This window comes from Labrus mixtus, chromosome 9 (genome assembly GCF_963584025.1).
Source record: "Labrus mixtus chromosome 9, fLabMix1.1, whole genome shotgun sequence".
NCBI classification, from domain to species: Eukaryota; Metazoa; Chordata; class Actinopteri; order Labriformes; family Labridae; genus Labrus; species Labrus mixtus.
Window position 1 is genome coordinate 3,976,645 of NC_083620.1, and position 13,136 is coordinate 3,989,780.

The following is a 13,136-nucleotide window of genomic DNA, read 5'->3' on the forward strand; positions in this document are numbered from 1 at the left end:
CTGTTTCCTGGGGTGATACATCTGAAGGGGCTACTTGAGGACCTGCAGTTCTGGGTGCATTATTATTGGCTTTATTTCTAATTCCTGGAGGTTCCTGCTTGCTTTCTTCCCTGAGAAAGACATATTGGATTAATAACGTCCATACAACCATTTTCTATACCACAAGGCTTTTTAGAACAATGGAGTAAAAATTCACCTGATCTTTAAAAATCATCACAGTGAAACAGCATTTTTTCCGGCAAGTCCTCCATTCACTTTTGTTTTAGGTATCCAGAAGAGTTACATCATCAGAATATTACTGGTACAAGTTGAAGACTGCATTTCATCAATTGCTTGAGGCTGGCTGCCTAAACCGAGTGGCTACATTGGATGTTCAAAAATGAAGCCAGTGCGAAAGTTCAAATTCAGTTCTGCAGTTTGTCCAGTGTCTACTAGAGGCTGGCACCAGGAGTCCCAGAAGTCACATACACACCCATTCTAAAAAGCCTGTTTTTACAGCAGAAATGAACATGTTTACAGCCTGGTTCAAAAAATCTAAATAGGTCTGATTAGCTCATGTCTCGATTGGCACACGCTGTATAGGGGATGAACTCTAGCGGTGAGGCTGTTTGTCAGGAGGACTTGCCTCAGTTCCAGCTCTTAGCATGTCATTAGGTTGAGTGAAAGTTAGGTTGAGACAGCATTTCCAGCATAGCGACCGCCATCAACTGTCCTCCAAACCCCCTGCAGTAAATAATGGGTGGTGTCACTTAGACATTGGTTCAAATTCTACTTGGGGTTATTTTTGAATAACTTTATGAAAATTATTCATGAAGTGGCATAATTAGAGGCGTGGCTAAGTTGTAGTGTAACTGTCCATGTCGCTGCTGGGATACCCAACGACATGAACCTGGATGGCAGCGCAGATTTTAACAGCTTTTCTTCCTTATAATGTCAAAATCACCCACAAGAAGAAAACTGTGATTTACTGTTGAGGAAACAACCAGCAACCTTGTGGGGTCACCCCCTCTTTTAAGTTTGAATTAAAATGTTATTTTGAGTCTCTTGTGTTAGTAAACAAATATCCATGCCAATAAATTCAATTTAGATTTTTTTTCTAAATGAGTCTGTCCGTGTGTCTGTGGAACTATTATTAATATTATTATTATTATTATTATTATTATTAGAAGTAGTAGTATCAGCAGTAGTATAGTAGTGGTAGTATTTTGACAATTTCCCTTGTACCTATATCTTTTTTGTTGACTGATATGTCTGATTGTTTGTTCATTTCTATAATTCAATTTAGATTTAGAAAAAAAGTTCAGAATATTGTTATGCACGTGCTTTTATAACAAAAGTATTTATGATAGTTGTTTCTGGTAACTTGGAGTCTTCAACTGGATTGTTTATCTACAGAAATCAGAAGAGTTTATAAAGTGACCATTACCCAACAAGAGAATTCATGGTTGCAGTACCAATCTTTGGCCACCAGACGTCAGTGCTGCAACTCTGTGGACGCAAACTGTCTGCTCACGCTTGTGGTTTTTAACATAGACTGTAAATATTGGTATTTACCTCCAGTTTTTCCCAGTCTATGGTTTTACCTCCACTACCTCCCCAGAGACCGAGACTGACGGTGGTTTTACCTCCATGGCTGTACACTGAGCCAAAGATAGACATGAGTGCCATACAAATGAAAAGAGAATGGAGAATGAACAAAGTGGGCGCTAAAACAATTGTTTACCTGACAAACATTTATTTCAATTACCTCAAAATGTACACAGATGGATCAAAGAATGAGCATGGATGTGTGGGAATGGGTGTGTACATACCTGGATTTGAAATATATTATCTCCAAAAGATTATCAGATCAACTATCATTATATACTGCAGAAATAGTGGCAGCGATTATGAGTCTACAGCAGGTGGAGGAGGTAAGGCCAGATAGGGTGGTGGTATGCACAGACTCTCTACAGTCAAACACAAACAGAGAAGAGTTACTCAGAGAACTTCATCACATGTTGCAAAGACTTCACAGAGGTGTAGTACACTTTTGTCAGGTTCCTGCACACGAGGGAGTGAAAGGAAATGAGTGTGCTGACACAAACTAGCAAAAGGGGCACTGGAAAAATAAATTGCTGGGTAATTTTTTTAATTGCTGTCCCAATCCCTCTTGGGAAAGAAAAAGGAAAAGCAGTGATTAAAAAGAAGGGAACAGAAATATGGCAGAAAAGGTGTGATGATGATCAGAAAGGAAGGGGATTGTACAAAATACAAAAATCAGTTGTCACAAAGAGCTGTAGAGAAAGCAATAGAAGGGAGGAAATCATCATAATGAGACTTATACTACTGAGTTGAATGACACGATGGGGAAAAGGAACAGTGATGAGTGTGAAAGATGCGGCACTAAGAAAAATGTAGAACATACATTATAACATTGTATAAGTATGCAAATGAGAGAGAGATTGAAAAGAGAAAATCAGAGCTACAGGGCGTGAATGTAATGAGAGAAATACTGAAGAAGAGGGGACAAGAGCTGTCAGAGGGGCTCTTTATTCGTTCTTATATTACACAAGGGTGACAGGCAGAAGGTGAAGGCTCTAGTGAAGGTAAGTGACATGATGATACACACTCTTGTACAGTAGGTGGCGGTATGCACCTTTAAGCTGTTTGCGATCCGACAAAAGTTCCCAGAGAAGAAGAAGAAAAAGACCCTCAGATATCACTCTGAAGTTCTGGTCTGGACTGTCTTTAGTTACTTTTTGCATCTTATTTCTGCATTTCTTCAGATCATTTACTTCAGCTTCTAAAGATAAAAGACAGACCCGTATCTTGAGTAGATTTCCAACGTGAGGCTCCCTGAGATGTGTGGGTTCCCTCCCTGCAGGAGGAAACTGGCAGACGGAACCAGGAAACGACCCCTAAACTGTCCAATGACATCACGAGTTCAGCGTTCATTCATAGTGGCGCTACACGAGGGGGGGGATCTGTCTTTTTTCAACAAGATCTTTGTTTTAAATGGCGTATGTGTTGCTGAAAACTCGCTGTTGATTCGTACAATATCGACAGAGCGAAAATAACCATCGACATGTCAGAGGGAGCGAGTTGTCCGGTGAGTTTTACTAGAAATGACCCGGTGGTATCTGCATGAATGAATCCCCTTCTCCGTGTTCTCCGTCATTTGGAGTGCGGTGATTGGTCAATATTTGTGTCCGGCTCGATGTACTGCTCTCCCATTGGACGATGGGAAATATATGTAGCTTCTGCCAGAAGTTGTCACCAAGGAGCTTTAAAAAGTAAATAACTGCCTGGTTTTATTGTTTATTTTTTTTAAATAGTATAAGGTTAACACATAGTTGACCTCATGCATTGATAAACTACTCAAACTTGTTGAATCAGAAGCATACATCCGAAGTGAAAATGCAGAAATCAGTACTCCGCAAACTAGCCAAAAGTGTTGTTCCGTTTAACTTTCACAACAAAATTATTTGCTATTATTATTACACCTTTCAGATATCACACATCCCATCACTCATTAAGTGATAGTTGTTTAAAGACATTCGGTTACGAAACCAAACAGAAACTTCTCGATTTGTTCTACTTATACATGTTAAAGTGTTAGTTATACGTACCGGGTGTTTCGGTTTGACCAGTTACCCAGTTAAGTGATGACTTTCAGCTGAATGTTTCCAGCATAAACCGTCCGGAGTTGTCGCAGTTAAAACAGCTTTCAAAAACAAAGAGAGGCTAAGTAGCTGTCCTCACGAATGGCCTCATCAATAAGTTTTACTAAAATTATAATTTCCATTCCTATAAGATATGGTAGGTATTTGATAACATAAAATAAACAAATAGGCATGTAGCTATGACAACCACAGGCGCATTCTGCTGAAAGTCACAAGATAACAGGGTCACTTTTTTATCGAAACACCGGGCATCAATTTAAATTCAATTACTTTCTATTCAAAGGGGCTTTATTAGTTAGGAAAACAAAACATTCGTTTATATAGCTAAAGTAAAAAAAACAATAACTTTATAATTTTCCACGAAAATCCAAGCTTAAAAGAGTCTGAATCCGAAACTGCCAGCAGAACAAGCTCTGACGCTTCAGCGTGGCCACAGAGCCCGGGCATCCATGACTACTGCTTTGCCTATGTTGGGGTTGTATCAAGTTAACTTTGGTTATATTCTTTAATAATTATATTTAATTATTAATAATATAAATAACAATATAATTAAACTATGTTTAATCTCGTTTGGGGCACCAACCTGTACTCAGGGAAATATAACCAAAATATCACTCAAATCAGTCTCAAATTAGTTACTTAATTACTAATATTATTAATAATTAATAACTATATTTAATAAATTGAAGGGGGGGAGATTGCGTCGTCCCACGTGGTCGCCCTTCCGATAGCGCACACCTAACAAAGACCTAACGTGGCCTTAATGTCTAAAAGAGACCGAGTTTCGGCCCTACACGATCTGTGTCTCTGAGGCGTTTGAATGGCCGCGAGTGTACAGATCTCTGTGTGTGTGTAGCCTATGTGCGTAATGGCGCGGTGGTGGAGTTAGTCTCCAGATGTGCGTCTACACAGGACTATGTGTATGTGTGTGTGTGTGTCTGTGTGTGTTAGTTAGAGGAGGAGAAAAGAAGGAGTGAAATGCGTGCCTGAAGAGGCCGGATCACAGTCCGAATCCCGCACCACAACTCGGAGTAATTCCCTTCATTCACAGAAACAAACCAATGGCCGAATGTAAGTTAATACGGTTTACACTGGCCTTTCTGATCAGAAGAGTAATACCCGGTTATAACGCTGTTACGCTAAACACATATAGGACGCAGCGGTCCGAAATGGGAACAACAAGAGTTTCAAACAGATAAACTCAGGACGCGACGGTCCAACAAAGAGAAAAATTACAGTTTTCGCATCAAATCAATCAATTGTTAAAAACACTCTCTAAAGCTAATTCTGCCCAGACCTAATTAAGCCTCACTTGTGAATTGCTTTACCCGCGATTGGTGAAGGAAAAAGGAGTCCGGCGATAAAACAGATCTTCTGTCCGTCCAGGTGCAGAGGCGTTTGATGGCGGCGAGGGTCCCTTACGGCAAGAGCGGCTTCGTTGGTTCTCCGTCGAGAGGAAAGATGTCCGTTGATGTCCTTTCGTTGCAGGACGGAATAAGACCGTTATCTTTCTGATAATCTGTTATAGTCTGACGCTCTCCGAGAAGCTGAGATGCGTTCACTGGACAATCCGAGCTCGGAATTTAGAACACTGCCGGCCGCAGATTACCTGCGCGCCAAAACTTAAAACAAAGGAAGATTGTTGCAGAAAACAGGAGGTGAGCTTGTGTCTCCGAACACTTGAAGTCAGCACGTGGAAAGAGGGAGAACAATGGAAGTCTTGGAGCTTTGTAGCCCTTCATGGGGGGGTCTACCTCAGGTCCCCTCCAATGAGAAGAGATAGGTTCCGGTCCCCCCCTTACTTCACACGTAGGTGTGAAGTACTGCAGGGGATTCTGGGATTAAGAGTCCTTTTAGGCCTCTTTGTGATCTCAGTGAATAACTCAAATGAGGCTTCTCACAGAGGTGCAGGCCCGAGTCCATTGTTTGCCTGTCCTAAGCCTGCGTGGCCCAACACCTATTTTCTCTGGTCATCTGCTAAACGCAACATATGCTACAAAGAAATCTCTGTCATTCATGGGAACAGGAAAAGACACATCTGTCATAGACAACGAAATCTTAACAACTTGTCTCTGCTTAAGAAAGCCTCTTCTACCCACCCTTCATTTACTTTTGGCCTCTGGAACTGTCAAGCTGCTGTGAATAAAACTGAATTCATCCAAGCACTTGCAAAAATGTCAGACATTCAGGCACTTGCCCTTACTGAAACCTGGATCCGCCCAGAAAACACAGTCACACCAGCTGCTCTTTCTGTTGACACAGTGTTCTCACACACACCCCGCTCTGTTGGACGTGAAGGTGGTACAGGTATCCTCATTTCTAAAACCTGGAAATTCAATAAACTCTTCCCACTGAGCAACAACTCCTCATTTGAATATCACAACAATCTTGGTTACTGCTCCTGTTAAAATGTACATTGCTATCATTTACCACCCACCAGGGTGTAATCTGAATGATTTTGTTGTGGAACTGGACATGCTACTCTCAGAAATCCCTGATGATGGAACACCACTGATTGTAATGGGAGACATGAACATACACACTGATAAAGCCCAGGCAACAGACTTCCTTGCTCTCCTATCCTCATTTGACCTCATGCAGGTCCCAACTCCTCCTACCCACAAAGCTGGCAACACTCTTGATTTAATTCTGACTCGGAACTGCTCGACAGCAAACCTGACTGTCACCCCTCTACATCTATCAGACCACTTTATTCAATTCACAATCTCCTTGCCGGAACTCCCTCAGACACACCCACAAATGGTGTCATACCACCAAAACATGCGACCGCTCAAGCCAGCTCAGATGTCTAAGGAGGTAATGGCTGCCATGCCTGCCCAAAAGGTCTTTACCGCACTCTCTACAGACAAGGCTACAGACACACTCTGCTCCAAACTAGCCTCATCTCTGAACAAGCTCTGCCCTCTGGTGTCCAAACCCGCTTGCAAAACCCAACCTAGTCCATGGCTCACTGAAGTCTTAAGAGAGCAAAGAGCAGGGCTGAGGTCAACAGAGAGAAAATGGCAAAAATCCAAACAGTCCGCTGACCTCAATGACTATAAGCAAAGACTTGTCTCATTCTCTTTCAGCCTGAAAATGGCCAAGACAACATATTATCAGAACAAGATATGCAATGCCACAGATCAGGGGTGCAAACTCATCAGGGATGAAAAAGGTGACATGGATCCAAACTCCCTAGGGGGTCCCCCCCCCCCCCCCGGGAAGATTTAAAAAAATATATATCAGCTTTAAATTGTGAATTTACAGAAGATTTTAGCATTCAGACCTAGTAAAGAAGCAGTGCAAACAATAAGAAAAACAAAATTGCTTATATTGCACAATCGCGGTCGGCGCGAGAATGGTCCGCGGGCGCGGAGGGTCTGAGTGCACAGCCGTGCACCTCCAAGATTTTTGTAACAACGCGGACGGGTTCGTGCAGCAATGATTGGCTGCAGGGCCCGGAAGTACTTTCTTCAGGCCGTGTTGAGCAATCAGACCGCTCTGACCGCAATCAGAAACGAGTTAACGTTCGCGGGACCGTGCTCACCGGCCGCAAGAAACATGACAGCTCGCGTCGCAGATCTAACACCCCCCCAAATATTTTTATTGCAGATCTAAATGAACCACACAAATGACCTAATTGGGATCCAAAACGGCGAATTTCGCCGAAAGGTGACAAGTTTGCACCCCTGACAGATGCAAGAAAAATGTTTCCTGCTTTTAACTCACTGCTTCAACCACCTCCTCCTCCACCCTCCGATCTGTTCACACCAGACATGTTTGCCTCGTATTTTACTGAAAAGGTTGCAACCATCAGTAACCAGTTTTCTGAGCCTGACCAACTCAGCCCAAAGGCACCAACCAAAAGTGCCTCACTCGACTCATTCTCCTCTCTGGCTGAGGATGAAGTCTCTAAGTTTGTGCTAGACTCTCGGCCCACCACCTGTCCTCTGGACCCAATACCATCAAGTCTCCTGCAGACCATTTCCTCTCCGCTTAATGATGCACTTAAGCATATCATCAACTCCTCTCTGTCAACAGGTGTGTTCCCCACCGCATTCAAGCAAGCTCGGGTCACCCCTCTGCTCAAAAAACCCACACTAAACCCAGCCCAGGTTGAAAACTACAGACCGGTTTCTCTTCTGCCCTTTCTGTCAAAAGTACTTGAGTGCACAGTCTTTAAGCAAGTCTCTGAGTTCCTGTCCAGAAACAATCTGTTTGACCCAAATCAGTCAGGCTTTAAGCGGGGCCACTCTACTGAAACTGCACTACTGTCAGTAACAGAATCGCTATGAGCTGCCAGAGCTGCGGATCAGTCATCAGTTCTATTACTGCTAGACCTGTCTGCTGCCTTTGACACAGTCAACCATCAAATCCTCCTATCTACGCTCTCTGAACTTGGCATCTCAGGATCTGCCCTCTGCTGGTTTGTGTCCTACCTCTTTGGGCGATCCTTTAGAGTGTTGTGGAAGGGAGAAGTGTCCAAAGCGCACAGCTTATCCACAGGGGTACCTCAAGGGTCAGTGCTTGGTCTCCTTCTCTCCTCCATATACACAAGCTCACTTGGTTCAATAATCCGCTCTCATGGCTTCTCATATCACTGCTATGCTGATGATACCCAGCTCTTCCTGTCATTCCCGCCAGACGATGTTACAGTCTCTGCAAGAATCTCGTCATGCCTTGCTGATATCTCTAAATGGATGAATGAACACCACCTTCAACTCAATCTTTTAAAGCCTGAGCTCCTTGTCATCCGAGCCAGTCCCTCTATGCAACCACTGATCAATATCCAGCTTGGAACAACCAAACTCATGCCCACAAAGTCTACCCGGAACCTGGGTGTCATGATTGATGACCAGCTAACTTTTAAGGTTCAAGTAGCCTCGATTGCCCGGTCATGTCGATTTGCCCTGTACAACATCAGGAAGATCAGACCTTACCTGTCAGAACATGCTACACAGCTCATGGTACAGGCTTTTGTGATATCATGCATCGATTATTGCAACTCTCTACTGGCAGGTCTTCCTACATGCACTATCAAACCCCTGCAAATGATACAAAATGCAGCAGCACGACTGGTCTTCTTCCTAAAATGAATGAATGAAACCTTTATTGCCCCTAGGGGAATTTGCCTTGCACAGACAGCTAAAAAACACAATACAAACAAACATTTACAGGACAGCACATAAGAACACATAAAAACACACTAAAGCATCACATGGGGCGGCAGTAGCTCAGTCTGTATAGGGACTGGGGTTGGGAACCAGAGGGTCGCAGGTTCAAGTCCCGGTGCGGACCAAATATAGAAGTTGGTCTGGTAGCTGGAGAGGTGCCAGATCACCTCCTGAGCACTGCCGAGGTGCCCTTGAGCAAGGCACCAAACCCCCTACCCACCATCAGCTCAGGAGCGCCCACTGTGGGCCGCTCCGTCACTCTGGCTTCTCTCCATTAGTGCATGTCCATAGGATCCTGTTTCTGCATGTGTGTGTTCATGACTTATAGAGTGTAAAAACTGAAATTTCCCCTTGCGGGGATCAATAAAAAGTAAAATCTTAATCTTAATGAGTCAATGAGGGAATTCAGCAAGTGAAATAAAGTGCAGAGTGCCGAGTTCGTCCTGTATAATCAGCTCTTGTATAAAGCAGCTGAATATTGCACGGTACAAAGGATGTAATGCCTCTTTTAGTCCTCATCCTCATCCTCGGCATTCTGTACCTGCGCCCTGAATTCAAGAGTTTATACTCTGACCAAAGGGGGTGCAGAGGGTCAGCTGTAATATAATTCAGTGTGTACAGGTCTGTCAGGAAAGAAATGCTGTACATTTGCTTCCCGGTTATCTTGCTGCCTAGTTTAACAACCTTGCCCAGTTTGTTCTTAATTTGTAAGGACAGTGCTCCTCCCCAACACTGAATACAAAAGGTCAGCACACTTTCAATAAAAGTCTTGTAAAATAATTTCAGCATAGTGCTGTCAACATTAAAATTTCTTAATTTCCTCAAAAAATAGAGGCACTGTTGAGCCTTTGCATACCTTGCTTTTGTGTAGGTGTTCCATGTCAGTTTGTTGTCAATTATTGTGCCAACATACAATTTCAATTTCTGTGTCTTTCATATTTACAGGGGAGAGAGATGACTGTCTTCTAAAATCAATAATCATTTCTTTGGTTTTCTTTGTATTTAAAATCACAAAGTGTACAAAGTAAACAACAAAGGTGAGAGGACACACCCTTGTGGTACCCCAGTGTGAGTGCTAATTTCTGAAGAGTTTTTCCCATGGATGGTAACAAACTGCTGCCTTTCAGAAAGGAAGTTATGAATCCACCTAATGAGTGTGTGGTTAACTCCCATACTACACAGCTTCACAGCCAATAGTTGTATCTGGACAGTGTTAAAGGCAGATGAGAAATCAACAAACAGTATACGCACATAAGATGATGGTGTTTCCAAGTGTTTATAAACTTGGTTAAGAAATGCAGCCGTTGCATCCTCAACACCTCTCTTTGCTCGATATGCAAATTGTAGGGTATCCATTTGACTGTTTGTTTCTCACCTTAAGTGAGATAAAACAATGCGCTCAAAACATTTCATGACAACTAAGTGTGTAATTTAAAATCATCTGTTAAAAGTTATCTATCCTGTGATTTTTTTTAAGTTTCATAAGAGGATTGTAAAAACAAGCTATTGTTAACAATATAGTCTTCTAAAATTAAAATCACAATGAGTCATACACCAGCTAAATGTTAAATAGAAAGGTGATGTTTTCTTTTCCATTTTACAATCAACAGAACTTAAAAATTACTCATTTCAACCTTTGTCTGTACACCTGTTACAGTGGTCAGGCTGGGGTCACATAGTTTGAAGGAACCTCCTCCTTCCACCTGTGCCAGACGCCCTGCTCATCCACTGTGGTAGAAATGACCTTACACCAGCAGCTCTCCCAGATGAAGAGTCCTCTCTGCCATCACCCAGAGGAGCTGATCGACGTCTGCACAACTGAAGAAGGTGGACAGAGTCTGGTGCTTTGTGACAGTGAGAAGGCTACCATAGTCATCCTCAGATAAAACACAGAGATCCTGGTCAATATTCAATGGTGCTATTTTTCTTTACATGATGTTGCCATGTGTTTGAAAGGCCAGATGCTGGTGGGTGGTGTTGGATTTGCTTTTCCATCATATTTTAACAGTCAAACAATCATCCAGGATCTCTATACTTTATTTGATTTTTGTTTGGATTTCTTTGTTAAATTATTTTTTATACTTTCTCCTATGTTCCAGCAATTCGACCTGATCGTCTCCCTTACTTATTTTCCACATGGTTAATGAAGCCAGGGGTTGTTTATTGAAGTTTTTTTTTCATAAAATGTTTAAATAAACTTTTTAAAAATCTGATATGACTGTCTCTGATTAATTGGAGCACTACAACGTGTTGGTCACACTAAAATAATTTAGCAGTTAAGTTCATAGCTCACATTTGAAAAGGCCTTGAACTGACATTAATTTCTTCTTGACCAACAACAGCTAAGACAACAGCAAAGCTAACAGACGAGCTCAGCTTGTCACAGCCGGCTCGTCTGAGATAAATGGCCTTCAAACTTATTTAACATTAAACATTTAAAGCCAATAAGCATAGCAAGATACGCATGAGATTCCATTAAATATTTTCATATAATCATGACATAATCAAGGTTACAATAATTAACTTTTGCCTATGACTTAGTAGCCAGGGATGTGAGCTAACAGGTGAAAACTGAAACAGCAGAATCAACCTGAGAGGCAGAAATCAGAAGCTTGTATATTTTAATATACATAGAGTTTATATTAACTCAGTGTTAGACCGACTGTGGCTTACTTAGTATGATTCTGTAATACTCCACCATCTTATATCACTTTAAAGTGAGACAGCTCTTTACCTGATAGAGTGATTCAATCTGGGACTTGTGTGTCTTGTACATGGAAGCCAATTGTCCTCTCTCTTCAAGTCAGTGTGCCTATGGACAGGGACAGACAGATGAGCAGAACCGGTTTATACTGGTTTTTGTTAGCCATGGAAACTTTTATTTCTAAAGTGCAAACACTTCAACACATTTAGTTTAGACAAAACTCACTTTAGACACTAGGTGGCGGTATTTGGCTGTTGTTTCAAGTTATTGATCAGTATTTGGGTCAGTTGATGTATCTGAAGCAAGTTCAACATATCCAGCCTTTCTTTGAGAAAGCTGGTTCAGCAAAGCCAGAAGCTCCAGATAACAATATCTGATAGCATGAGCTGATTATGAACTTTGTTAACTCAGGCGTTCTGCTTAAGGCTCTCAGCGTGTCACAGAAAGGGCGCGTGTGAAACGTCTTTTGACCATTGACCATTCTTATTCACAAAAGCGTCAAATGCAGGCGATATAATGAGGTGTGATGATGAAGTTAAAGGGGTAAAACAGGATACTGCAACTGCTGATAAGGAATGAGAGAACAATCCTGCAGAAAAGTATTGTGTTCATTTGTACATGAATGTAATAATTTTACCACACACTGCACCAGTGTCTCCTGTTGATTTCTTAAATTACAGATACTCACAGTACAACTGTGAAACTTAAACAGTGAGACATGATTTCAGCAGTGTGAGCAGAAACTGCAGTCAGTTGGATTATTGTGCTTCATGACAAATATGCAGAAGTAGCTTCAGTATTTGGCTAAAAAAAAAGTCAATTCAATGTACTGATTTGGTGTTGTGTGGTAATTACCCATTAAAAGAATCAGACAGCCAATTTGTGTGCAGAACCTCACCAGAGCTGGAATCAGACTCTGGACTGCTGTTTCCTTTGGGCATTGATTTCCTTGAAGACAGAAAGAAGAACAATTTAAACATGAACTAGACTTCTTGCAGAACCATAGAGGCTGTTAAAATCTTCTGCTAGTCTTCCTTACATTTTAAGAAGGATTATAAATTGTTACTAAAATTACTTTGATGCTGATAGCGGTTACAATAACACGGTCCAATCATATGAGAGATAATTTTACCTTTGAGTCCTATGTGAAGATAAAGATAAAGATAAAGATAAACTTTATTGATCCCCCGTGGGGGAAATTTGTGCATTACAGCAGCTCCATAAAAACAGGGGACGGGAATACAATTATTAAAAATAAAGATAGAAGTTAAAGTCAAATCAAACATATTTACATTCAGTTAAAATAAAAAAATAAAAAAATAATAAAAATAAAAATACAATAATGTAAAGTTACACAGTAACTACAAAAAAACTACAAAAAAGGTTTTGTTCTTAAAAAAACACACACAGTGTGTAGCATGAGGTGGTGATGCTGTTAAAGAGTCTGATTAAACAGTCTGACTGCAGATGGGATGAACGACCTGCGGTAGCGCTCTGTCTTGCAGGGAGGGTGTCTCAGTCTGCTGCTGAAGGAGCTGCTCAGGGCCCCCTCAGTGTCATGTAGGGGGTGAGAGGGGTTATCCATGATGGATG

At 41.7% G+C, this 13,136-nt stretch overlaps 1 protein-coding gene and 1 long non-coding RNA gene across 2 annotated transcripts in view; both read right to left on the reverse strand.

The window, feature by feature from the left end:
- LOC132980085 (alpha-2-macroglobulin-like) overlaps positions 1 to 13,136 on the reverse strand; it is a 155,200-nt gene that overhangs the window by 99,737 nt on the left and 42,327 nt on the right. The gene's annotated exons all lie outside the window — the stretch shown is intronic.
- On the reverse strand, positions 11,385 to 12,695 carry LOC132979861 (uncharacterized). Its single transcript, XR_009674112.1, has 3 exons — positions 12,676 to 12,695; positions 12,399 to 12,491; positions 11,385 to 11,651 (listed from the first exon to the last, which is right to left on the reverse strand). It is a non-coding gene; the product is annotated as an uncharacterized LOC132979861 (long non-coding RNA).